We start from the raw sequence: 24,030 nt of genomic DNA, 5'->3' as shown, positions 1-24,030 counted from the left end.
AGAATCTTTGCAAATAAAACACACGTCCCATTTGAGACGCAGCCCTCCTTACCTGCCGCTCGTGGCATTCCAGAATCACCTCAAAGAGCTTTCGCTTTTCCCAAAGCACCTTCGGAACATAGGAGCAAAAGACGCCTCAAGAGACTGGTTGGGATTACGAAATACCGGCGACTACTACAATCTCCCAACAGGGAATTTTCCCCTACCTTTCTCCACCTGCTGCTGACATCATGCCTGCCAACAGACATGTGTAAAAAACAAACAAAAAAACCCTACCAAATGAATCATTTGCAAATTCTTTCCTTTGTCGGTCATGTTTCACGCTTTGCCCCGTCTAGTCTAGGAATCAAAGTGAAGCCGGTGTGAGGGTGGCTCTATGAGTAGGTCAGAAGCCTGGTCCATATGGCTCTACCTTGCAGTACACTGACTGGCAGCAGCCCTCCAGCGTTTCAAGCAAGGCTCCCTCCCAACCCTACATATTGATCCCGAGACCCTCCGCATGCAGTGCCAGATTTACGTACGAGCCAAACAAGCTATAGCTTAGGGAAGGGGTCCCCAGACTATGGCCTGAGGGCCAGATGCGGCCCAATTGGCCTCCCAATCTGACCCGTGACAACCCCCAGGTTGTCAGGTTGGGGGGCCCCCAAGAGAGTGGAGCCCTAAGCCAGGGGTCCCTAGACTTACCTGGCTTTGGGCCGGAGGGCGGGGGAGTGCGCGCCCGTGCGCATGCGCGCACACACTTACTGGCACGGTGGCACGCTTCCGGGTCGGAAAAAAGCGCCAAAAATTGTTTGTGCGCATGCGTATGGGCCTCTCCCGACCCAGAAGAGGTCATTTCCGGTGCTCTTCCGGGTTGGGGGAGGCCCATACGCATGCACACAAACAATTTTCGGCGATTTTTCCGACCCGGAAGTGCGCCACCGTGCGCACTCCCCCGCCCTCCGGCCCAAAGCCAGGTAAGTCTAGGGACCCCTGGCTTAGGGCTCCACTCTCTTGGGGGCCCCCAAAAAAAATTAAAGGGAAAAAAAAACCTGGATGTACATTTCCAAAATATAAGATAAAAAACAGTGTTTTGTGTTGTGTAGGCTCCTATAATGTAAGTAATGGGCCTGCTAGCCTGCTCCCTAAAATATCACTGGTTTGCTCATTTCTATACATAGGGTGCCTACATTCCACATGTGCAAATGGCTTTAGATACATATTAGGTCCATAAATTACCAAAGAGTATATATTCAACACAAAAAAAACAGTGACAATTTGCTGTTGACAAAGGACAGCTGGACATATAAAGGGCCCCATTACCTTCAGTAGCTTAGGGCCTCATCAAACCTAAATCCGGCAAAGCTGATGTTCTACCACAGAGCTACATCTCCTTCCCTGAGGCTAGACTTGTCTGAACGGGAGCTTCAACATGAACAAGCTTGACCTTCTCTGAGATGTTTTCCCCCACCCTCCTTTGCCGCTTCTGTAAACTTCCTTTACCAAGCATGTAGGTTAGCACTACAACAGCGTGTTATCTGGGGCTTGAATTCTTTCACTAAGGGCTGTGGCCTTTCACCTTTACTTTTAAGAAGGGGCTGGTTATCAAGTTGGGATGAATCATCAACAGGTTGGGACAGAACAAGGAAGAGAAAACAAGCAGTGGGTTTTTGGGTTTTGGTTTCCCCCCAAGTGAAACAAAATCGCATAGATAGGTGTTGGATGGGATTACGAAAGTCAGGATGGGGGGGGGGGGGTTGCAAAGGAGAAAAGAATAAGTTAAACATGCATGTGTTTCCTGGTACGATTGCCAGAGGCAGGCTATGAGACTCAGAGGGCTTTCAGACTGTCGCGGTTTTCAGGTGGGATTCAATCACATACTGGCAAATTCAGGTGGAACAATTGGTCCTGAACCTGTGCATATAAACAAACTCACAAAGGGAACTTTTTGCAATGGAAAGTGACTGGAAAATGCACTGGAAAGTATGGAATAAGGCTTAATTTGACACAACATCATCTGACCTCCCCACAAACAAATCAGAAGGAACGCTCCAGAAATAGCCAACATCATCTAATGTCCCTACAAACAAATTAGGGCGAGTGCTCAGTAAACAAGTCAACCTCATCTAATCTCCCCGCAAACAGACTAGGATGAGTGCTCGATGGATAGCCAACGTCGCCTGATCTCTTTGCAAGTAAATTTGGACGAACGGTGAATAAAAAATAAAAATAAAAATCCTTCCAGTAGCACCTTAGAGACCAACTAAGTTTGTCATAGGTATGAGCTTTCGAGTGCATGCACACTTCTTCAGATACACTGAAACAGAAGGCCCTTTTTGCTGACTTTATGAAATCTGTTTCAGTGTATCTGAAGAAGTGTGCATGCACACAAAAGCTCATACCTATGACAAACTTAGTTGGTCTCTAAGGTGCTACTGGAAGGATTTTTTTGAATTTTGTTTTGACTACGTCAGACCGACACGGCTACCTACCTGTAACTAGTGATGAATAAACGGATTGTATCCTTGGGAAGCACAGAACCCCATCTCACACCTACGCAGCCCATAAGGAAATCCGAAAGGGTAATCGGTCATTCTGTTTAAGATTATGAACAAGAACCTTGAAACAGAGGCATTGTCCGCCTTGTAGAAGCAGAGACCTGCCCCTGTCGCAACAGGACAAACCTGCTCTCCACAATCCCGCACTGTCATTCTTTATCTGTTATTATCTTTCAAGACACGTCAAACCTCATGGGCATATTTAATTAGTACACATTCTCTTTCTTTCTTTCTCTCCCTCTCTCTCTCTGGATCCATAATATTTTGCAGAGTGCTGCAGTTTGTCCAAGTGCATTAAACCTGCTGGGTCTGTTGGCTGGACGAAAAGCCCCCTTTTTGCTGACTTTATGAAATCATTTCAACAGCTATCGTTGGGTAACTAATAATTTCCACAGCTAAGATGCCCCTGGATGTAGGGATATAATATACCTGTAAATGCAGCTTAGCAAACATTTTAGTGCACAATATGCATGCAGATTTCACAGAGAAAGAGTGATAACCCGCGGGAAGCCGGACTCCATTGAAACCAACAGATTAAGTCCGTTGGATATCGCCACTGAATTATATCCCTTGGATATCGCACACAGATCTCACGCAAAAGAAAATGGTATCTTTATAATGCGAGTATACTATGTTGGGTTGTAGCCACCTGAATTCTACACACCGAGTAGACCCACTGGAATTACTGGATCTAAGTTAAGCACACTCATTAATTCCAGCGTACAACCCAGGATTCGTATTTTTCCAGAATGTTTAAATTGTAGCCCATTTTCCCCCACCGCGCATCCTTCTTTTGAGAACCTTTTGCTGAAAAACAGCATATGAAACATTCTAAATACATAAATGCTTGTAAATATCTTTTCAGTTAAACAGGAGATCTTACAGTAACAAAAGACACACGGATGCATGCAATGTGTCAGAACTGTCTGGGAAACAATAACAGTAATAACTGTTAAATATTTATATAATGCCATTTCCCTGATGGCTCAAAACGTTTCGACATTCAGTAATTTTTTTACAAACTACACCAGAATGACAAACTCATATTGCTGATAGGGGTGGGCGGGAGACTGGGATTGTGATTTCGTGGGTTCTGGACTGAGCTAGCATTTGAATTCCGGACCTTCAGCTCAGTGCTTATAATATGCTTTAAAACTGCTAGGCCAGGAAAAGGGAAGATTTTGAGTAGATCAAATCAGAGACAGGTTCTATGAATCCGGTGCTGTCCCTGGAAAAGAGGGACACTTGGAAGGTCTGCAAAGGTCTCTGGCGAGTTTTGGCTTAATAAACGAATCACTGTAACAACATCACAGCAATAAATCCATTAACAGATGAACAACAATAAGGTTATTGCCAAAAGCCTGGCAAAAAAGTGTGCCTTTGGCTTCTGAATATCCTTAAATTTGGGGACACCACCAAGACCAGCTGATGTAGATCAGCTCTGGAGGAGGAGGAGTTTGGATTTGATATCCCGCTTTATCACTACCCAACGGAGTCTTAAAGTGGCTGACATTCTCCTTTCCCTTCCTCCCCCACAAAAAAACACTCTGTGAGGTGGTTGGGGCTGAGAGACAGCTGCATGTGGAGGAGCGGAGACACGAATCCAGTTCCCCAGATTACGAGTCTACCGCTCTTAACCACTACACCACACTGGCTCTGAGCAACTGAGGCCCGAAGAGGACCCTATTCATGATGAGGTTGTTTGTGTGAGAATCCCCAAACCCTTGACTGAAATCCAATCTTAATTTGGCACGATATTCTAATGGCCCATGTTTAAGATATCTCATCTGCTTTCCATCCATAATCTGATGTGCCTGCAGTGGTTCCGAGGGACAAGTCCCTTTGGGAACGGAAGAGAGCAAAAATGCAAATATAGACTGAAAGTGATCTCGCAACACCAAGGCCTATTAGCATTCCAATACTCGCCTTGTTATCTTGGCCCCATCAGGAAATATGATAAACATGTACGAAGGAGCTTGCATCTTACAATAGTGGTTGGTGTGTCTTGTGTCAGGTGGGGAGAGGGGAGCAGGAAAACTTGGCTACAACCCAGAAATCAACCACAAATGGGCTGCACAGATTCTTCTTCGTTTTACTGAAAGGCATTGAACACGGCCTGGACTTTTTCCCCTGTTCCAATCCATTGGGTTAAAAATTCACCAATGGCCATTTACAAAATAGGCTTCAAAATCCCCATGTGTATGATTATTACAGAGGAGACTTTTTTTAAAGCAAGGAAAAAAGCAATTAACTTTGAAGAATAGGTGGTAAAAAAAATTTCTGATCTGCACTGTCAAATACTGCAAAACAGAATTCAGAAGTAGGTTGATTATCCTTCCCGTCATCAGAATCGGTTTCTTGCTGAGAGACAGCAGCGGAAACAACTGAAATGGTGATTAATCCACCGTTACTCCCAGGTGCTGTCTACTTTTTCATGTATGGCACCACCGAAACTGAATTAAGCACAGAGAAGAACTGACGCCAGGCACCTCTATGACAGGGAGGGGACACCACACAGTGGCAGGGGAAATAGGATCATAAAACTGTCAAGTTGGAAGGGTCCCCACGGGTCATCTACCCACCCAACCAAACATGCATTTTACTAGGGTAAAGTGTTCATGAAAAATGCATGCATGCATGCATGCAAAAAAAAAAGCCTTATTTCAGGGGAAACTGCATTGCATAAGTGTGTATGTTAGGCTAAAGGTAAAGGGGCCCCTGACCATCAGGTCCTGTCGTGTCCGACTCTGGAGTTGCGGCGCTCATCTCGTTCTATAGGCCGAGGGAGCCCGCGTTTGTCTGCAGACAGCTTCCGGGTCATGTGGCCAGCATGACAAAGCTGCTTCTGGTGAACCAGAGCAGCGCATGGAAACGGCGTTTACCTTCCCGCCAGAGCGGTCCCTATTTATCTACTTGCACTTTGATGTGCTTTCGAACTGCTAGGTGGGCAGGAGCTGGGACCGAACAACAGGAGCTCACCCCGTTGCAGGGATTCGAACCACCGACCTTCTGATCAGCAAGCCCTAGACTCTGTGATTTAACCCACAGCGCCACCTGTGTCCCCATTTATAACCGCCAAAGGATAAATGGATATAAATCTGACATCAGGAATCACAAGACAGAAAAACCAGTAGGAGAACACTTCAATCTCCCAGGACATTCAGTACAGGATCTCAAAGCAGCCGTCTTATTACAAAAGAATTTCAGAAACAGACTTGAAAGAGAAGTTGCTGAATTACAACTTATCACTAAACTGAAAACTATGGAGAGACCTGTTCTTAATAGAGATATTGGACCCCCCCCCCTTATGTTAGGCTAACCTGTGTGCAAACATGCTGGTGAATTTTCGCGGGTCCTCTTTAAAAAACAATTTTAAAAAAGCTCACAGACATTTGTGGAAATGTGGAGAACCAACAGATTAGCCCATCCCTAATGCTCACTTGGCTACAGTACTGGGAAAGAGGAACGGAATGGAGTATCCTGGAAAAGAGCATGGTTGGCAGGCATCCTAAACAGGAAGCCTGAACACTGCAGCATTATCAAACTCCCAGCCATCCTCCCCTGCCGCTGGTGTGTAAGCCAAGAGGAGTGTTTTTGGTCTGCTGCAGCACATGGCAGCAGAACACCCTGTGACATCACTTCCAGAACCATCCATCTCATTCAGGGGAAGCCTCTATAGTCACCGGACATTCATCATGTCAGCTGGCAGCCTCCAAGGCTCCTTTCATTTCCCGAAGCAGGAGCTTCCCTTCATCGATCGTGCTGTGTCAGGCCAGGCCGTGTGTGTGTGTGTGTGAGAGAGAGAGAGAATTGCTGACTCGCTGAAGCTATCTTCCACCACCCACCACCCTCTCCCCTCACTCCCTGGAAATGTTGCTCGCAAATTAAAAACATAAAACATGGGTGGGATTCATCTACCGCCTGTGGGCTCGGCGGGTCTCGCCTAAATGCTCAGCTTCTGCTTGGGCGGCAGGTTTCGGCTTTGTTTTCTGGGTTTTTTAAATTCTTCCTCCGTGGCTCTGAGGATTGTCTCAAAGAGCAAAGAGATGTGAGGATAAAACCAAACAAATCCAAACAGATCAACACTTCGGGGGTTGTTGCTGTTGTGTGAAGGAACAGCAAGAATCCTAGGGCTGCCAATTGCTTTATTTCATAAAAAAAGAAAAAGATGTTTTGGCTCTCCTCTCCTTTCTGGCAACGGCCCTGGTTGAATGCAGATGATATTTGTGAAGCGATGATTTCGGGAGGCACTGGAATTCAGTAGCAGAACAGCTGATGTGCTTGTAGAAGGGCTACAAGATCCATTCACCTATATTACACAGTTTTTGAGCAAATACTGAAGACACACATCTTTACTCTGGCTTTTCAGCAGTCGAGGTCCCACATATTTTTAGGTCCCACCTTGATTTTTGGGCATATTAAGTTGTTCAAAACTGTTTTTAATGTTGTGTTTCAATGGTTGTAACCCGCCCTGGAACCTTGGGGTGAAAGGTGGGTTATAAATTGAAATATTGTTGTTATTATTCCTGGCATTCCCAGTTAAAATAGAATCAGGTCAATGATGATAGGAAAGACCGGCTACCTGACACCTTGGAGAGTCGCTGCTGGTCAGAGTCGACAATATTGGGCTTCGTTCAGCATTCCCCATCCTAGTGCCCTCTAGACACTAGGAGAGAAGCTTTTAATGTTTGATTTCTGTATTTTAATGTTTTGTTGGAAGCCGCCCAGAGTGGCTGGGGGAACCCAGCCAGATGGGCGGGGTATAAATAAAATTATTATTATTATTATTATTATTATTATTATTATTATTATTATTATTGACATTTTGGAGTACAGCTCGCATCAGCCTTTAAGCTCAGGTAAAAAAAGGTAAAAAAAAAGGTAAAGGACCCCTGGACGGTTAAGTCCAGTCAAAGGCGACTATGGGGTTGTGGCGCTCATCTCGCTTTTTAGGCCGAGGGAGCTGGCGTTTGTCCACAGACAGCTTTCTGGGTCATGTGGCCAGCAGGACTAAACCACTTTTGGTGCAATGGGACACCGTGACGGAAACCAGAACGCACAGAAACACCGTTTACCTTCCTGCCACAGCAGTACCTATTTATTTACTTGCTTTCGAACTGCCAGGTTGGCAGGAGCTGGGACAGAGCAACGGGAGCTCACTCTGTTGCGGGGGATTCAAATCGCCAACCTTCCGATCGGAAAGCCCAAGAGGCTCAGTGGTTTAGACCACAGAACATCTGCTTTGCATGCAGAAGGTCCAGGTTTCAACCCCTGGCATCTCAAGATAGAGCTGGATTGTTTTGGCACCTGGACTGATTATCTATGCTTGGCCTTGGCTTGATTTGGACAGTCCTGCAACTTCATCCCAGCCCTTATTGGAGCGTGTTTTGAGTAGGACTCACACAGCACCCCTGTGTTGGGATCCTATCCGCCAAGGGCACCATCTGGATGTTTAAATGTCTCCTCTTTGTCATCCCGAGGGAAAGGGTGTGACTGACACAGGGTGCGGGAAGCTTGAAATTAGAGATCTTAACTCAATTAAGTTCTATGACCTAGAGCTGTATGGATCTCGTCGTACCTGCTTTGATGGCGCAACCTTGTCTGTGGAAGGGGCAGAACGTGTTGTTAACTCTGGCTAAATTCACCCATCAGCAGGATTGGAAGGAGGGGTAATTAGACACAGCTGGAGCATATGCCGGCACTTTCTTATACCTTAAGAACATAAGACCTGGGATTCAGGTTGATTAAGTGATGCAGGTTGATTAAGTGGCCATAAAATCAGGAACAACAAGCCTTTAAGAACATAAGGAAGCCTGCTGGACTAGGCTAATGTTCTGTCTAGTCTAGCAGCCTGTTCTCACAGTGGCCAACGAGATGCCTATGAAAAACCACAGCACTCTCTCCTCCTATAGTTTCCAGCAACTGATATTCAGAATCACTACCACCTCCAAGAGAGAGATGGCTCAGTCGCTAGAGCATGAGACTCTTAATCTTTGAATCATGGATTCCTACATTGCAGGAGGTTGAACTAGATGACCCTTGGGGGTCCCTTCCCGCTCTTATGATTCTAAAGTGACTGTGGATGGCACAAATTGACTTTTATGCTCAAACCGAGATGGATATATTGTTAGTCGTTGTATTTTAAATGTCAGCCAATATTCACTTTTTTATTTCTTCCTCTCTTTTTGTTAAACTTGTTATTTTTTAAAACAAACCCTTAACTGGAATATAAGGAGAGGCTTTGAGAGAAATCTGCACCAAAGTCCCTCAAGGATGGGTGGTGCCATCTGGCTTCCAGTTTGGGGCACTGGCTCAGCTGACCTGGGATTCAGGTTGATTAAGTGATGCAGGTTGATTAAGTGGGCATAAGCAATGAACACTTAAGAACATAAGGAAGCCTGCTGGACCAAGCTTATGGCCCACCCAGTCTAGCAGTCTGTTCTCACCATGGCCAACCAGAGGACTCTCGGAAATCCACAAGGAGGACTCCAGCAGAATGCTCCCCTCCTGCAGTTTCCAGAAGCTGGAAAAACCAGGAAACGATCCAACATGTGCGACCGGTGGCTTACCACACAGTGAAGCTCTGCACAACGCCTGAGGTTGCTGATTCTTGCTCCAGCAGCTCTTGAAATGTGACTCGTTTGGCTACAAGTGCAAATTACACCCGTCTGACTGAGGCTTTGCTAATCCAGAAAGGGTGAGTTAGCAGGTCTGAACCTTAGCAGTGTCCATAAACATGGACGATGGTCGGCCTCTCCCTCTAACTCCCCTCTAATTTCCTTCCATATCTATTTTAATATTGGCATTCCAGGCGGCAGAAAATTGTCCCCTTGCTAAGGAAGCATATCACTTTCCAAGCTTTTTGCTACCGTTTTTACTGGTATAATAACATGCTGTCAAAAGCAAGCTGTTCTGGCCAAGGAGCAGATGTTTGACCACTGCTAAGGTGGCTACGTGCCTGGCCTTGAGCAGGAGAGGAGCAGAAAAACAACAACCTATAAATCCAGTTCTCCTCTCTTATTGCATTTTCAGCGGGGAGGATGTTTTTAAAGAAAGCATGCTATTACATCCACGCATCAAGGTGAAGGGGTATGAAAAAGACGCCACCTTAGTGCCCTAAGTCAGGCCACATTCACAACATACATTTGAAGCACAACAACACCACTTTAAACAGTCATGGCTACCGCCCATGCCAAAATTCTGGGAGCTCCAGTTTGTGAAGGGTGCTGAGAGTTGTTAAAGGTAAAGGTAAAGGGACCCCTGACCATTAGGTCCAGTCGTGACCGACTCTGGGGTTGCGCGCTCATCTCACATTATTGGCCAAGGGAGCCGGCGTATAGCTTCCAGGTCATGTGGCCAGCATGACAAAGCCGCTTCTGGAAAACCAGAGCAGCACTTGGAAACGCTTTTTACCTTCCCGCTGTAGCGGTTCCTATTTATCTACTTGCATTTTGACGTGCTTTCGAACTGCTAGGTTGGCAGGAGCTGGGACCAAGCAACGGGAGCTCACCCCGTCACAGGGATTTGAACCGCCGACCTTCTGATCAGCAAGCCCTAGGCTCAGTGGTTTAACCACAGCGCCACCTGGGTCCCTTGAGAGTTGTTAGGAAATCCCTATTCCCTTCCCAGAGCTACAGATCCCAGAGTTCCCTGTAACAACAACAACAACAACAACAACTTATTATTTCTACCCTGCCCATCTGGCTGGGTTTCTCCAGCCACTCTGGGTGGCTTCCAACAAAAGATTTAAAATACATTAATAAAACATCAGTCATTAAAAACTTCTCTAAACAGGGCTGCCTTCAGATGTCTTCTAAAATGTCATGTGGTTGCTTATTTCCTTGACATCTGATGGGAGGGCGTTCCACGGGGCGGGTGCCACCACTGAGAAGGCCCTCTGCCTGGTATTGTAAAGAGGTATTGATTGTTAGATCACTCTAGAAAAGACTATTTATGTATGCGACCACTGCTGCTCGGATGTTACTAGCCCAGAGATGGATTGCAGATTAAGTTGATGGACTATGCCAGGCATCCCCAAACTTTGGCCCTCCAGATGTTTTGGACTACAATTCCCATCTTCCCCGACTGCTGGTCCTCTTAGCTAGGAATCATGGGAGTTGTAGCCCAAAACATCTGGAGGGCCGCAGTTTGGGGATGCCTGGACTGTGCCGAAATGGCAAAAATGACTGGAAGAATCAGAAATCTGGAAGACCAAAATTTTAATAAGGAATAGGGAAAATCTATAATTTACCACAAAAATCATTGTAAACAATTAAAATTATTAATAGGGTTGGAATAATACATGTAGTTTAATGTTTAATGTTGTAGTTTAACACCTATCCTGTGGAACTCCTTGCCTATTGATATTTGGCAGGCATCTTTCTTGTCCTGTTTTAGACGCCTGCTGAAAACCAAACACACAATTTAGTTATGTTCCTCTTAAGTGCTTTATGTTTCTTTTTAATTATGGTCTTATGCATATTTGTTTTCAATTGGCTTGTGTGTTTTAGTTCAGCTTTATATGTAATTGGATACCTTCTTCTCTCTTTTTCTGAGTAAGCAGTTCATGCATTTTCTAAATAAATAAAAGTTGCATTCAGCAGGCAGAGTCAAGCTTTCAGCCATATGTCATAGTGGTGGGAGGCTGTAGACTTTGGTATGAAGAGGAGAGCTTTGCAAGCATGTTCCTATTTTCATCTGTGACGGGTTGGAGGTTCTCCTACCTCCATGATTTCTTAACCGCCTGGCCTCATCCCTTGAAGCCAAGCCTTTTGCTTGCTAACAGCAAGAGCAAAAATAGCACAAGCTGCAAAAGAGATCCCCGTCAAATATAAGTTGGGAAGTCCCAACTGTCTCCCTCCTTCAAACTCACCAGAACTCCAACTTGAAACCTGGGACCTTTTGCTAAAGCAAAGGAAACACTCTAAAACTGAGCACGGCCATTTCCTCCTCCTCCTCCTTATTATTATTATAGGTTGCCATATTTCAAAAAGTTAAAACCAAGACACCCTGAAAGATGCTGAGCCAAAAAAAATGACTTTTCGAATGACCTCTCTAAGGTCCAGGACAAAGTGCAGCTGCTATTATTATTATTATTATTATTATTAGTGTCATTCAGCCCGTTTAGAAAACGGGCACTAGAAGATATGTGAGAGGAGCAGCGGGGCCGCGGCCTTCCCTCTCTCTCTGCGCTCAGCTGCGGGGCGTGCCGGGAACGCAAGTAAACAAACTCGCTCTCTTGTCGTGCCCCACGGCCGAGCGCAGAGAGGGAGGGAAGGGCTCCTCACAGGCTCCTCCGTCGCTGCTACGCATCCTCTAGGCGCCCATGGAGGCCGGCCCCCTGAGGGCGAGGAGCTCAGGATGGGCAGAGGCCAGGGAAGGTGAGGCACGCTTGGGCCGGGCTGCTCCCGCTGCTGCTGTTACCGTCGCCGCCTCCGCCTCCTTCCTCCGCCAGAACAACGGAGGCTGGTGACGAAGGTGGCTCCGGGGGCGCCCATGGCTGTCGCGGGGCCGAAGCCGGGGCGGTGGCGGCGGGAGGGGCGGTGGCGGGGATCCTCTAGGCGCCCATGGAGGCCGGCGCTGGGAGCAGCCCGCTATCACAGCCTCCGGCGCCGCATGAGTGTGTTCTGGGCACGCGACCGAGATATTGTCTCTGTGTCCAATCCCTGTGTCCGTGGGGCACATGCGCAGTAGCGCAGACACAGGGACACAGGGACTGGACGCAGAGACGCTTGCATATTATTATATAGGATTACTACTACTACTACTACTACTACTACTACTACAATTTATTAGCTGCCCTTCAACCTAAGGTCACAGGGTAGATTATAAAAACTAAAACATAGCATTCATCTTAAAACACAATATTAAAAACAGTTTTAAACAACATCAACTTACAAAAACGAGGTGGGCCTTTAAACTATGAGCCTCGTGTGAAAAGCCAGAAGTGCTCCCATTCCTCTGTGGGAGTGTACATGTTGGCGTCATGGACTGGTTGGAACCAGCTGGGGAACCCCCAAGGGAAGAAGGCTCAGAGCCAGGGGAGCGGTGGTGGGACAACAACGAGTGTTCAAAAGGAGAAGCGGGAGCAGACTGGGAGGAGGTGGTGTTGGGAGCTGAAGAGGCAACAGGGCTTAGTGAGCCGGGAGAGTCAGTGGCAGAGAGCAGTCTAGAAGCTGAAGCAGGAGAGGAGGGCAGGGGCAAGAGGCAGAGATGGGTCAGGCTGGTGAAGCGTCACAGGTGCCTCTTCCTGCTGCAACAAGCTCCCCTCCTCCCTGGTCTGGAAACCACAAGAAGGGAGATTGCTCTTGTCCCACAGGCATCTAATTGGCAGGTGTGAGAACAGGATGCTGAACTAGATGGCCTGATCCTGTTCTTATGTCTTTATGGTGAATGAATGAATGAATAACGCTGAGCTACTTGGTCTAAGGCAACTTCTCACATGCCGTCCTAGTTTCCTAGTGCTTGCCCTCCTCACACAATTTCCTCCTGATCTTTCTCATATTCCTCAAAAAAAAAAAAAAAACCGCCTTGCTTTCTTTTGACAATGAACCTCTGCACCTCCTTGAAACTTCTTCCAGGTGCTCCTCTGAACTTTTTATATTTATGGATTCAGCAAGAAATTGTAGCATTTTATTTAATTTTAATTTGACAGTGGGACTGAGATCAGCCAGGCTCTTGGATTTGAATGGAACAAAACCTCTCTCTCTCTCTCTCTCTCTCTTTGAAGGATCATCATATCAGATGCACCACAAGCCTCTGATCCTCCAAGAGGGGTTTTTGCTGCAGGCGATCAGGTTGAAGTGCTCCAAAAATAAATGTATGTATTATGTAACGTGCTTGAAACAAGCTCCCCTACCGAGAGAAGCACAGCAGGTCATGGACTCACCAGAAATGAAGGAGGTCAAAGAGGATGGTTCGATTTTGCATTTTCAAGTCAAACCCCCCCCCTTTTTAAAACCTAATCACGATGGCTCCTTTCTACACAACAGGTTTAATTTAAAAGAAAGATATTCATTTGCCCAGGGTGAGAAGGCAAGATTTGTATACCACGTCGCTTGCAAAGAGTACCAGCAAGGAGCGGCAGTGTGGTGTAGCGGCTGGAGGGTTGGTCTAGAAGCTGGTAGAGAGAGGGTTCAAATCCCTGGCGCAGCTGTGAAACTTAACATTGAGCCAGTCACAGTTTCTCAGCCTAACTTGCTCTCAATAGTTCACTGCCTTACGAGTCCTGATCAGAGGCAGATTTAGAGGACTGCGACTGGTTGGCCCTCACTGGGTGCTGAGCCAAGAGGGTGCCTCAGGGAGTGCAGCAACAATGGCAAACAACTGAAGGCGAGAGGCAACGGGGCACCAAATTTTGGCATTGCACAGGGTGCAACTGAAATTTTAAAGCCCAAAGTCCGCCACTGGCATTTTGTCTTGCCAAAGAGGAGCAAATCTCTCATGTCGATAGCCAAGTGCTTCTCTTCAGGTCAGGGTCTAAAATCCCATTCCCATAGCTGCCAAGTCTCCCGTATTCCCCGGGAAATCCCCGTTTCCCCAGCTGTTCCTAGCTGAAAAAAAACGGATTTCCCCCCCCCGGTTTATTCTGGCGCGGCGGCCATTTTGGAACTGAGCGGAGCATGCTCAGAAGCGACTTTTGATGCTGCTCTGCCCAGTTCCAAAATGGCTGCAGTGCGACTTCTGGCGCGGCGGCCATTTTGGAACTGGGAAAAGCAGCATCAAAAGTCGCTTCTGAGCATGCTCCGCCCAGTTCCAAAATGGCGGCAGTGCTACTTCCGGTCTGCTACTTCCGGCCCGGTCCCTTATTTTTCTGACAGCAACTTGGCAGGTATGCATTCCTAACCACAAAAAGTCCAGAGGTGGTGTTGTGTGTGTGTGTGTGTTTTAAGTGGATTTGTTGCACCAGAGTGATGGAGGTGGCTTTAATTGTGCAAACCTAAATTTCCAGAATTTGCTGGCATCCGTCCAAGGAAACACTGACAGTCTCAAGGCAACCCATGGCTCTGTTAGGCAGGAGGGAACACCATTGCTGGAAACCGAGCAGGAGGAGGATTGCAACAAGTCACACCTTTTCAATGCCACTGCAAGCCTATGTTAGAGTTTACAGCTGCAATGCACACTTGGCAGGAGGCCTGGAGATAGATGTGTTCGGGGTCAGGCGCCCTGGGGGGAATGGGGCGCTCTTGTGACTTGGTGATATTAGGCTGGTTATTGTGATTTTTTTTTAAAAAAAATGCTGCTCTGCTAGAAAATTAGAAAGAAAAAAATCTAAACCTAATAAGTTTATAATTTACTCTAATTCCAATGTATTAATTTCTATATTAAGTGTGGTTTTACTGGTAGGAGTTTTAACGGTGGGGTTTTTGAGCTGTTTGGGGTGGCTCATTGGTTTGGCAAAGTAGGATACAGGTTGAAATAGAATAACAATAATGGTTTCATCTGTAGAAAGGGATGCACAGACGCCGCAAACACCTACAAAGGATCCTCTCAAGTCAGGGAAGATGGAGAAAGGATTCTAATTTCGCCTGAAGAGTTAGAACCACGGGAGCAAAATCTTGGGGCATTTTTCATTTCCATTTCTAGCGCAATCTCTTGACTCTCCCAAGGTTATAATGCCGAACACAAAGGATTGTTTTGAATTACAGACAAAGCAAATGCCTCATCAGACTCACAAGTGAAGTATTCCTCTGCAGCTCCAAGATTGGACCTTGACACCTTTTAGAAAACAATGGGGAGAAATAACCTGTCTTGCCCTGCCTGTAATCAGATCTATTTAAACAAAAGCAACAAAGAGGTTTGCGCCAACCGAAAGACTACCCAGCTTCTTGTGGCATAAGCTAGGGATGGCTAATGTGGTGTCTTCCAGAAACTGTATATAGTTTGGGACAGCAACCCTGAACCCATTTTGACTCTCCCAGTGACCTCAAATATTCCTCTGCAGTAAGGGAGGCAAATGGGGAAAGCCTTCCCATTGTCTTTCCGCTTGCAAATCCTGTCTTAAGGGCATGAATAGCGTGAGCCTGTGACCTGGATTCAGGAACTAAAATACAAACCATCACAAAAGAATGGCCCAGGTAATGCAATCAGTGACCATTATCAGGTATCCTGGCAGACAGGATTTCTTCTGTAGACCGCCTCCTTCTGTGATGTATGCATGATGTTTTGGGGGTTGGTCTTGGGCTACAGGGTGGGCAATTTCAAAAGTCTATATAAGGGCTTGCGCACCATTGTTCAGGGTTCTCCTCCCTCCTGTGTGTGGTGAGTGGGGACGCTATTGCAACAGTTCCTTTAATAAAGATCAGGCTTACTAGCCGCTTTGCTTCTCAATATACTCTGGTTGGCCTCTGTTTTCCGGGCTCCGGAATACCCCATAAGGGATAGGGAGCGGTTTTTCTTTTAACAGTACCCCTGGCCTAAACTTTCATGCGCTAGAGTATACCGCATTTTTCGCACCTGACCATAGGACGCACCTAGTTTTCAGAGGAGGAAAACAAGATTATTATTTTTTGCTTTCTTGAATTGTCCTAGACATAGTAGCCAACTCCTAGAGGCCTAGGTGCCTTTGCCCCCCCCCAAAAAATTAAATATTTGAGGAAGCTTCTTTTACAAAGGGGGAAAGCTCCATTTTTTTTAAGGATCAGCTCCAAGTTGTGCATCTTTTTTGCAAAGAGGGAAAGCTCCATTTTTAGGATCAGCTCAAAGTTGCTGAGTTTCCTTGCAAAGGGAAAATCCTGTTTTTATGGGGTTCAACTCACAGTTCTGCAGTTTCTCTAGGAAAGGAAAGAGACCCATTTCTACAGTTTCCAGACAGATGATCTAATTAGCCAGTCACATGTCTCCCTCTGCAGACAACAATTGAGGCCTAGGGGAGGGGCCGGGAAGGGAGCTAGCTCCCTTATCTCCCTCCCCGATCTCTTGCAATCAGCTGCTGAGTGGGTTCCTTCCAACATCTCTTTCCCTCTTGTTAGCTTTTTCTAAAAATAAAACAACAACATGACCTGCCTTTAGCCCCTGGGCAATTTTGCTCCAGGCACCATGCATTCACTCTATAAGATGCACAGACATTTCCTCTTACTTTTTAGGAGGGGAAAAATTGCGTCTTATGGAACGAAAAATATGGTACTTCTTCAGACGCATGCAGCATTATCCCAAGTTGGCAAATGTGTGTGTGTGTGGAGTTTTCTATCAAGAATGTGTCTAAAGACCATGGCATCTCATGCTTACATGGGGACCCAGGCCAGAACCTAAACTTTGCCATCATGCAGAAAAACAACAACACCAAGATCTGGAAGAGACCTAAGACCTGCTTCTTTCTGCTTCTTTCCTTTCGAGCAATGAATAGGAAGTGGCCATTGCATGAAGTGCAATGTCTTGGAGATGCGTTGCACCCGACTCCTGTGCTTAGAGACCTCCAAGATCACCCCAGTAGCATGGCACCAAAAACAGATCAAACAAGCCCAGATGCCCAACCCACACTTCAAAACAATCCAGATCAGCAAAATCAAGGACCCTCCCTCCTTGAGCTGTCCCTCCTGCTAAGAGGGTCTGATCACAGATGACATCTTGGCCTGGGAGGGAGATTCACCCTTCGAAACAGAAGCCATGCAGGAAGCTAGAGCAGGGGTCCCCAAACTAAGGCCCAGGGGCCGGATGTGGCCCAATCGCCTTCTAAATCCGGCCCGCGAACAGTCCGGGAATGAGCATGTTTTTACATGAGTAGAATGTGTCCTTTTTATTTAAAATGCATCTCTGGGTTATTTTTGGGACCTGCCTGGTGTTTTTACATGAGTAGAATGTGTCCTTTAATTAACATGCATCTCTGGGTTATTTGTGGGGCATAGGAATTCATTCATATTTTTTCCCAAAATATAGTCCGCCCCCCCACAAGGTCTGAGGGACAGTGGACTGGCCCCCTGCTGAAAAAGTTTGCTGACCCCTGAGCTAGAGTGTAGGCCTGGATAGTTTAATGACGTATTTTCATCAGAAAAACATACTACAAAACCTTTATAAAGAGACTACTGAAAAGGAATCAAAAACATGCCAAGCATAGCCGTGTGGAGGGAGCGGGGGAGAGAAGAGGGATTCTTGGCCATTTGATAAAGTTGCCTTCAACCAATGCATTCATCAGCTCCGTAATGAAAATCAATGTTAGGAGACTGGGGCTCTTCAAAGGGAATCAGACTTCCTTTCCATTTGTTCTTGCAGCCAAGATCATTCACTGTTTGCAAAATAACTTCCAGAGCGCTGCCTAGATGAGAAATGTACACTCATATTTTTCAACAGGGGAGGCAAGCTTCTTCAGCACTGCGGGGGCTACTTCAGATTGGTTACCGTGAGCTAGAAAGCGGCTGCTAATTTGCATGTAATTAGCACAATTGCCTATCATTTTTCTAAACACGACAGATGTCAAACTACAATTGGAAGACATGCGGCACTTCTTCTGAAATATTCTGGTTTTTGCTTTTTTTTAAAGCACGTAATAGAGCATTCTGTTTACCTCTCTCCGCAATCATCAGAACTGAAAATACCGTGTTTGGTCATGGAATATTGAAAACTATAGCCAGTTGGAGACCCCCCCTCATTCCCTTCCCAGAGTTACAATCCCCACTATCAAACCCTCTTCTCAGGGAAACCTGGGAACCATAGTGCTGTGATTTACCCAAATATGCTGTTTTCACCAATATATGATTTTATGCACGTTTACCCCAGTATGTGCGTTTTTGTACCTGACTGGAGGACTGCATCACAAAACTCAGAGAACTGTGGGTTTTGATGAAAGGTCATCTTTTGTTCCGTGTATTGTTTCAGGCAGTGTGAATTAGGATAGGTAAAGGTAAAGGTAAAGGGACCCCTGACCATTAGGTCCAGTCGTGACCGACTCTGGGGTTGCGCGCTCATCTCGCATTATTGGCCGAGGGAGCCGGCGTATAGCTTCCAGGTCATGTGGCCAGCATGACAAAGCCGCTTCTGGCGAACCAGAGCAGCACATGGAAACGCCGTTTACCTTCCCGCTGTAGCGGTTCCTATTTATCTACTTGCATTTTGACGTGCTTTCGAACTGCTAGGTTGGCAGGAGCTGGGACCAAGCAACGGGAGCTCACCCCGTCACAGGGATTCGAACCGCCAACCTTCTGATCAGCAAGCCCTAGGCTCAGTGGTTTAACCACAGCGCCACCTGGGTCCCCGTGAATTAGGATGCCCAACTTTAAATATGAACTAAAACATAGTTCTCACCCCATCCCTACTCAACAATAGCTGGTCGCTGCCTCACATGATGAGTGCCTAACTGCAGAAAGCAGGTCTACCTGAGCGAATCTTTCATTTCTAGTTTGGCTCTCAATTCCGACTTTTGGCTTCGGTTCTGCATCCCCATTTCTCCTCTGTCCAGACTCTCGGTTTGTTCTCTGGTTCTGCCTTTGGGATCCTGGCCTGCTCTTCGATCCTGGCTCCTTACTCTTGCCAGCCCATTGTCCACAGTGCATCCATGAGAGTTGCAATATTTGACTATGCTTGCATACGGGACCGCCTCTCCTGGTATGCCTCGCGGAGGACCTTAAGGTCCACAAATAACAACATTCTGGAGATTCCGAGCCATAAGGTGGTTAGATTGGCCTCTACTAGGGCCAGGGCCTTTTCAGTACTGGCCCCGACTTGGTGGAACACTCTTTCACAGGAGACCAGGGCCCTGCGGGATTTGTCATCTTTCCGCAGGGCCTGCAAGACAGAGCTGTTTCCGCCTGGCCTTTGGGTTGGATTCAGTCTGACCCCTGTGTTTTCCTCCCTCATGGTTTGGATTTATGGACTACTTAAAATGAGGCTGCATTTTAAATTTTAATATTGTATTTTAATCTGTATTTTAATTAATTGTTTTCTTTTCTTTTATGTCTTATTGTAATTTTATTGGTGTTAGCCGCCCTGAGCCTGGTTTTGACTGGGGAGGGTGGGGTATAAATAAATTATTATTATTATTATTATTATTATTATTATTATTATTATTAACAATAACCATGGAGTCATGGAGTGGTGCTGAATTCAGTTCCAGGATAAATAGTTGCCCATCCTGGTTAAAATCGTTCCTGAAGACAAAGGATCCAACTGTTTCGTTATGCTTTTCAGCACTGGGAATGAACTGCGGCAGAGTTTAAAAAGTTGTAGGAAGATATTCACTCCTTCATCTGCAGCAGTCACCAAGCCAAGGTCCGTATAGTTAAAGCTATGGTTTTCCCAGTAGTGATGTATGGAAGTGAGAGCTGGACCATAAAGAAGGCTGATCGCCGAAGAATTGATGCTTTTGAATTATGGTGCTGGAGGAGACTCTTGAGAGTCCCATGGGCTGCAATAGATCAAACCTATCCATTCTTAAGGAAATCAGCCCTGAGTGCTCACTGGAAGGACAGATCCTGAAGCTGAGGCTCCAATACTTTGGCCACCTCATGAGAAGAGAAGAATCCTTGGAAAAGACCCTGATGTTGGGAAAGATGGAGGGCACAAGGAGAAGGGGACGACAGAGGATGAGATGGTTGGACAGTGTTCTCGAAGCTACAAACATGAGTTTGACCAAACTGCAGGAGGCAGTGCAAGACAGGAGTGCCTGGCATGCTATGGTCCATGGGGTCACGAAGAGTCGGACACCACTAAATGACTAAACAACAACATTCACTCCTTCATCTGCAGCAGTCACCAAGCCAGTGAGTATGTAGGAGAGATCTGCAGGGAGCATCTAGCAAATTTGCATCCAGAACAATGTAATTACCAATACCAATAAAGGAAAACACATGTAACTTTTCCTTCTTTACATCGGATAAATAAAAGCTTCCTCTCTCCGTAATCAACTACAACATTACGAGAGCAATGATGTTTGTTTTAAATCCTCCACATTTACTACGGAGAACGATTTACTCCTGGCACTTTATCGAACACCGGAGACGATGCGGATCGTTACCTCCTACAGGCACAAAGGATGTTAATGCCAGTATTTATGAGGAAGGAGAAGGGAAGCTATAACAGTAATGGAAGAAACAGCTAAGTGACCTGCTTGGCTATTGGAGAAGGTATTTGCAAAGGAACAACAACATTTTATGGGAGGTTTTAAGAATGTATGGTGGCAATTGTCTGTCCCCAACAAATTCACCAGTATACTTATGCCTCCTTCTGCCATAAAAACACACACTTCTCTCTTTCACAAACACATTAACAATTTCCTCAGATCAGACAAAAGGGCACTGTGTTTCTTAGCAAGTACAAGGAAGCCTCGGATCATCTCTGGGAGGTAGCTAAAACCAATATTCCCCATAGCCCCTGCTGAACTTGCAACAAACCAAACTACCATTCCATCCAAAACCCACCAAAGGGCTAACACTGCACGACAACTGAGTTGTTCAGGCATCCCACTGCTCTCCCTAAAAGGGCCAAGCCTTTGCAAACATTTGATTCAAATCCTTGCAGGGGCTCTCAAAGCAATCCATCGCTCCCTGCTCCAAGGTCCAGAAAACCTTCCATGGAGCCTAGAAAGATGGAGGCAAGCTGTTACAGATCTTGGTCGAGCATCTTTCCTTGCCAGGAAATGAGTCCCAGGCCCCTGGAAACAGACAATGCATGTCATTTACATCAAGGCCATTTGATGGCACAGGACCAGCCCTCCTAATCCTGTACCCCAAAGGGAAGGCATAAGACTGCTGCCAGGCATGATGGGGCCCAGGACAACATGCTCTCTGGGGCCTCCACAAGACCCCCCTGGTGGGACTGCCCAGTGCATACTAGGTAATGGCCAGAGCCACTGGGAATAAGGAAGATAACGGCAGCAGCTATAGCTGCCTCATCCAACACCTTCTTTTTAAAGCAATTGATTTTTTTTTAAAAAAAAAAGCAGGAAAAATGCACATGCGGTAAGGAAGAGGATGGTGGCTGGAGCTGCCTTGCCCAGTGTTCTTCTTTACAACGCTGGATTGCAAGAATCCTGGGAAGAGTAGTTTTCTAAGAATGCTGAGAGCCGTTAGGAAACACCCATTCCCCTCAGATGGTGACAATTCCCACAGCAGTTTAACAATCCCTCTTCCCAGTGGCGGAGCTTCATGCTCCGGCACCGGGGGCAGGGGCGGGGCTGGCGCCTGTTCTGGGGGCGGGGCTCACCTCCCGGAGGGGAGGGGCACACCTCCCAGAGGGCCGTGGCGCACCTCCCAGGGGCACAGCGTGTGTTCCGGGGGCATGGAGTGCCTCCCGGAGGGGCGTAACATGCATTCCGTGTTAGGACTTTAAACCTAAGACACTGGCAAATTAGCAAGGTCATGTGATTTAAGTTAAGTCGTTAAGTTGTTAAGATGCTCAGTATATATAGAGCGTTTGTTTTGTTTGCCTGTGGGGTGTGGAGCAGTCATGTCTGAAAGCTCTGGAGGTGTTATCTGTCTGCAATAAAATTCTGGAGTTTGTTATCTGTCTGCAATAAAACTGTCTTCAAAAGTTGGGCTTCCATGGGTCGTTTCTGCTGCAAAGCTACAAGGCTTTACCACAACAAGAATCCAGCCGCTGTGCTTAATGCTCTGCAAAGAGAACTGTTTCTGGTCTGTGCAGCGCAGCTGAAGCGTTTTACTGGACCAGTGCAGAAAACCTCTTATTCCGGGGGCGGGGCACGCGTTTTGGGGGCGGGTGCCCACAATGGCGCCCCTTGGAGCCCATCACTCAGGGCGGCCCGCCCCTACCGCCCCTATCTTCCTACGCCCCTGCCTCTTCCCAGGGAATTCTAGGAATTGTAGCTCTGTGAGGGGTCTCCTAACAACTTTGGGCACCCTTAACCAACTGCGCTTCCCATGATTCTTTGGGGAAGCCATGACTCCTTAAAGTAGGATAATCAGAGCATTTTTTTTTCTAGAAAAAGAGGTGCCGGAACTCACCATGAATGCCCCATTCTCTTAGAATGGCAATGGCGCCCACCTAAGAGGTGCCAGAACTGAGTTCCGGCAAGTTCCGGCTGAAAAAAGCCCTATGATATTGCTTTAGATGTATAGTGCAGATGGGACCATGAAGAAGTACAGTGGTACCTTGGGTTATGAACTTAGTTTGTTCCCGAGGTCCGTTCTTAACCCGAAACCATTCTTAACCAGAGGCGCGCTTCACTAATGGAGCCTCCCGCTGCCGCCGCGCTGCCGCCACGCAATTTCCATTCTCATCCTGGGGCAAAGTTCGCAACCCGGAGCAACTACTTCTGGGTTAGCGGAGTTTGTAACCCAAAGTGTTTGTAACCTGAAACGTTTGTAACCTGAGGTACCTCGGTATAGAACTTTTCAGATCCCAAGTTTGTCCAGACGCTAACTTTGCTGCACAACATTAGCAAGTGATGCAAATAATAATAATAATAATAATAATAATAATAATAATAATAATAATAATTTATTATTTATACCCCGCCCATCTGGGGTATGGTCTTCCAAGCCACTCTGGGCGGCTTCCAACAGAAGAATAAAACACAACAATCTATTAAACATTAAAAGCCTCCCTGAACAGAGCTGCCTTCAAATGTCGTCTAAAAGTCTGGTAGTTGTTTTCCTTTTTGACATCTGTTGGGAGGGCATTCCACAGGGCAGGCGCCACCACCGAGAAGGCCCTCTGCCTAGTTCCCTGCAACTTGGCTTCTCGCAACAAGGGAACCGCTAGAAGGCCCTCGGTGCTGGACCTCAGTGTCTGGGCAGAATGAAGGAGGTGGAGACGCTCCTTCAGGTATACTGGACCGAGGCCATTTAGGGCTTTAAAGGTCAGCACCAACACTTTGAATTGTGCTCGGAAACGCAAACTTCCCCTCTCCTAAAATCCACAGAGTCCAGAATCCAACTGTATGAAAAACAACAGAAGTCTACTCACCCTGGAGGCATATCACAGAATTCGGTAGTGTGAGGCTTTTTTTTTAGGGGTAAAAACTAATCAGGAGTCGGGGAGGGAGAAATTTTTTTGATTGGATTAAACCCACCACACGGCTCAGCCTTGCTATCGAGTACACACTGCCTCAAATATTAAAACACCCCCAAGCTATGACACTGTCACGTTCCACATTTCAAAGAGGAAATGCTTGGCCCTGCTTCTTAGGTTGGATGAGTTTACGTTATGAAGTGCTTCTCTTTAATATATAATCTTCTTCCTTTTAAGTGAAAAAATGCTTGATTCTCATCAAAGGTTCAGTTGATGATATGCAGCCTCGGTTTTAAGTACATCTGGAGCCAGCCTGGCTCAATCTTACTCTCTCTGAGGCAGCACCTGTTACCTAGGGAGGGCCCTGGTTGCAGGTTGATCTGAGGAGCCTGCCCAAGCCGTTTTGCCACCCAAGACAAGATGGGACCCACTGCAATTTCCTACAGCGCTTGCAGCCACTGCTCAGCACAGATGTCATTGAGGAGCCACCCCAAGACTTGCAAGCCTTTGCCAAAGTGCCCAGAAACCAGAAGTGGCTTACTGTCATCATCATCATCATCATCATCATCATCATCATTTTATTTGTATGCTGCCT

The 24,030-nt window shown here is 46.5% G+C and overlaps 1 protein-coding gene across 17 annotated transcripts in view; it reads right to left on the bottom strand.

Moving 5' to 3' along the window:
• Positions 1–24,030, bottom strand: part of ARVCF (ARVCF delta catenin family member) — a 309,481-nt gene that overhangs the window by 170,230 nt on the left and 115,221 nt on the right. The window contains exon 1 of one of the 17 annotated variants that reach the window (XM_060269760.1): positions 2,472–2,494. The exons of 15 other annotated variants lie outside the window; for them this stretch is intronic. The gene's annotated coding sequence lies outside the window, so the exon portion shown is untranslated. Of the gene's footprint in view, positions 1–52; positions 251–2,471; positions 2,495–24,030 lie in introns of those variants that run through there. One more of the 17 variants, XM_035098134.2, reaches the window with a different exon arrangement.

This window comes from Zootoca vivipara, chromosome 17, assembly GCF_963506605.1.
Source record: "Zootoca vivipara chromosome 17, rZooViv1.1, whole genome shotgun sequence".
NCBI lineage: Eukaryota > Metazoa > Chordata > Lepidosauria > Squamata > Lacertidae > Zootoca > Zootoca vivipara.
This window is presented reverse-complemented; position numbering and strand designations above follow the sequence as displayed.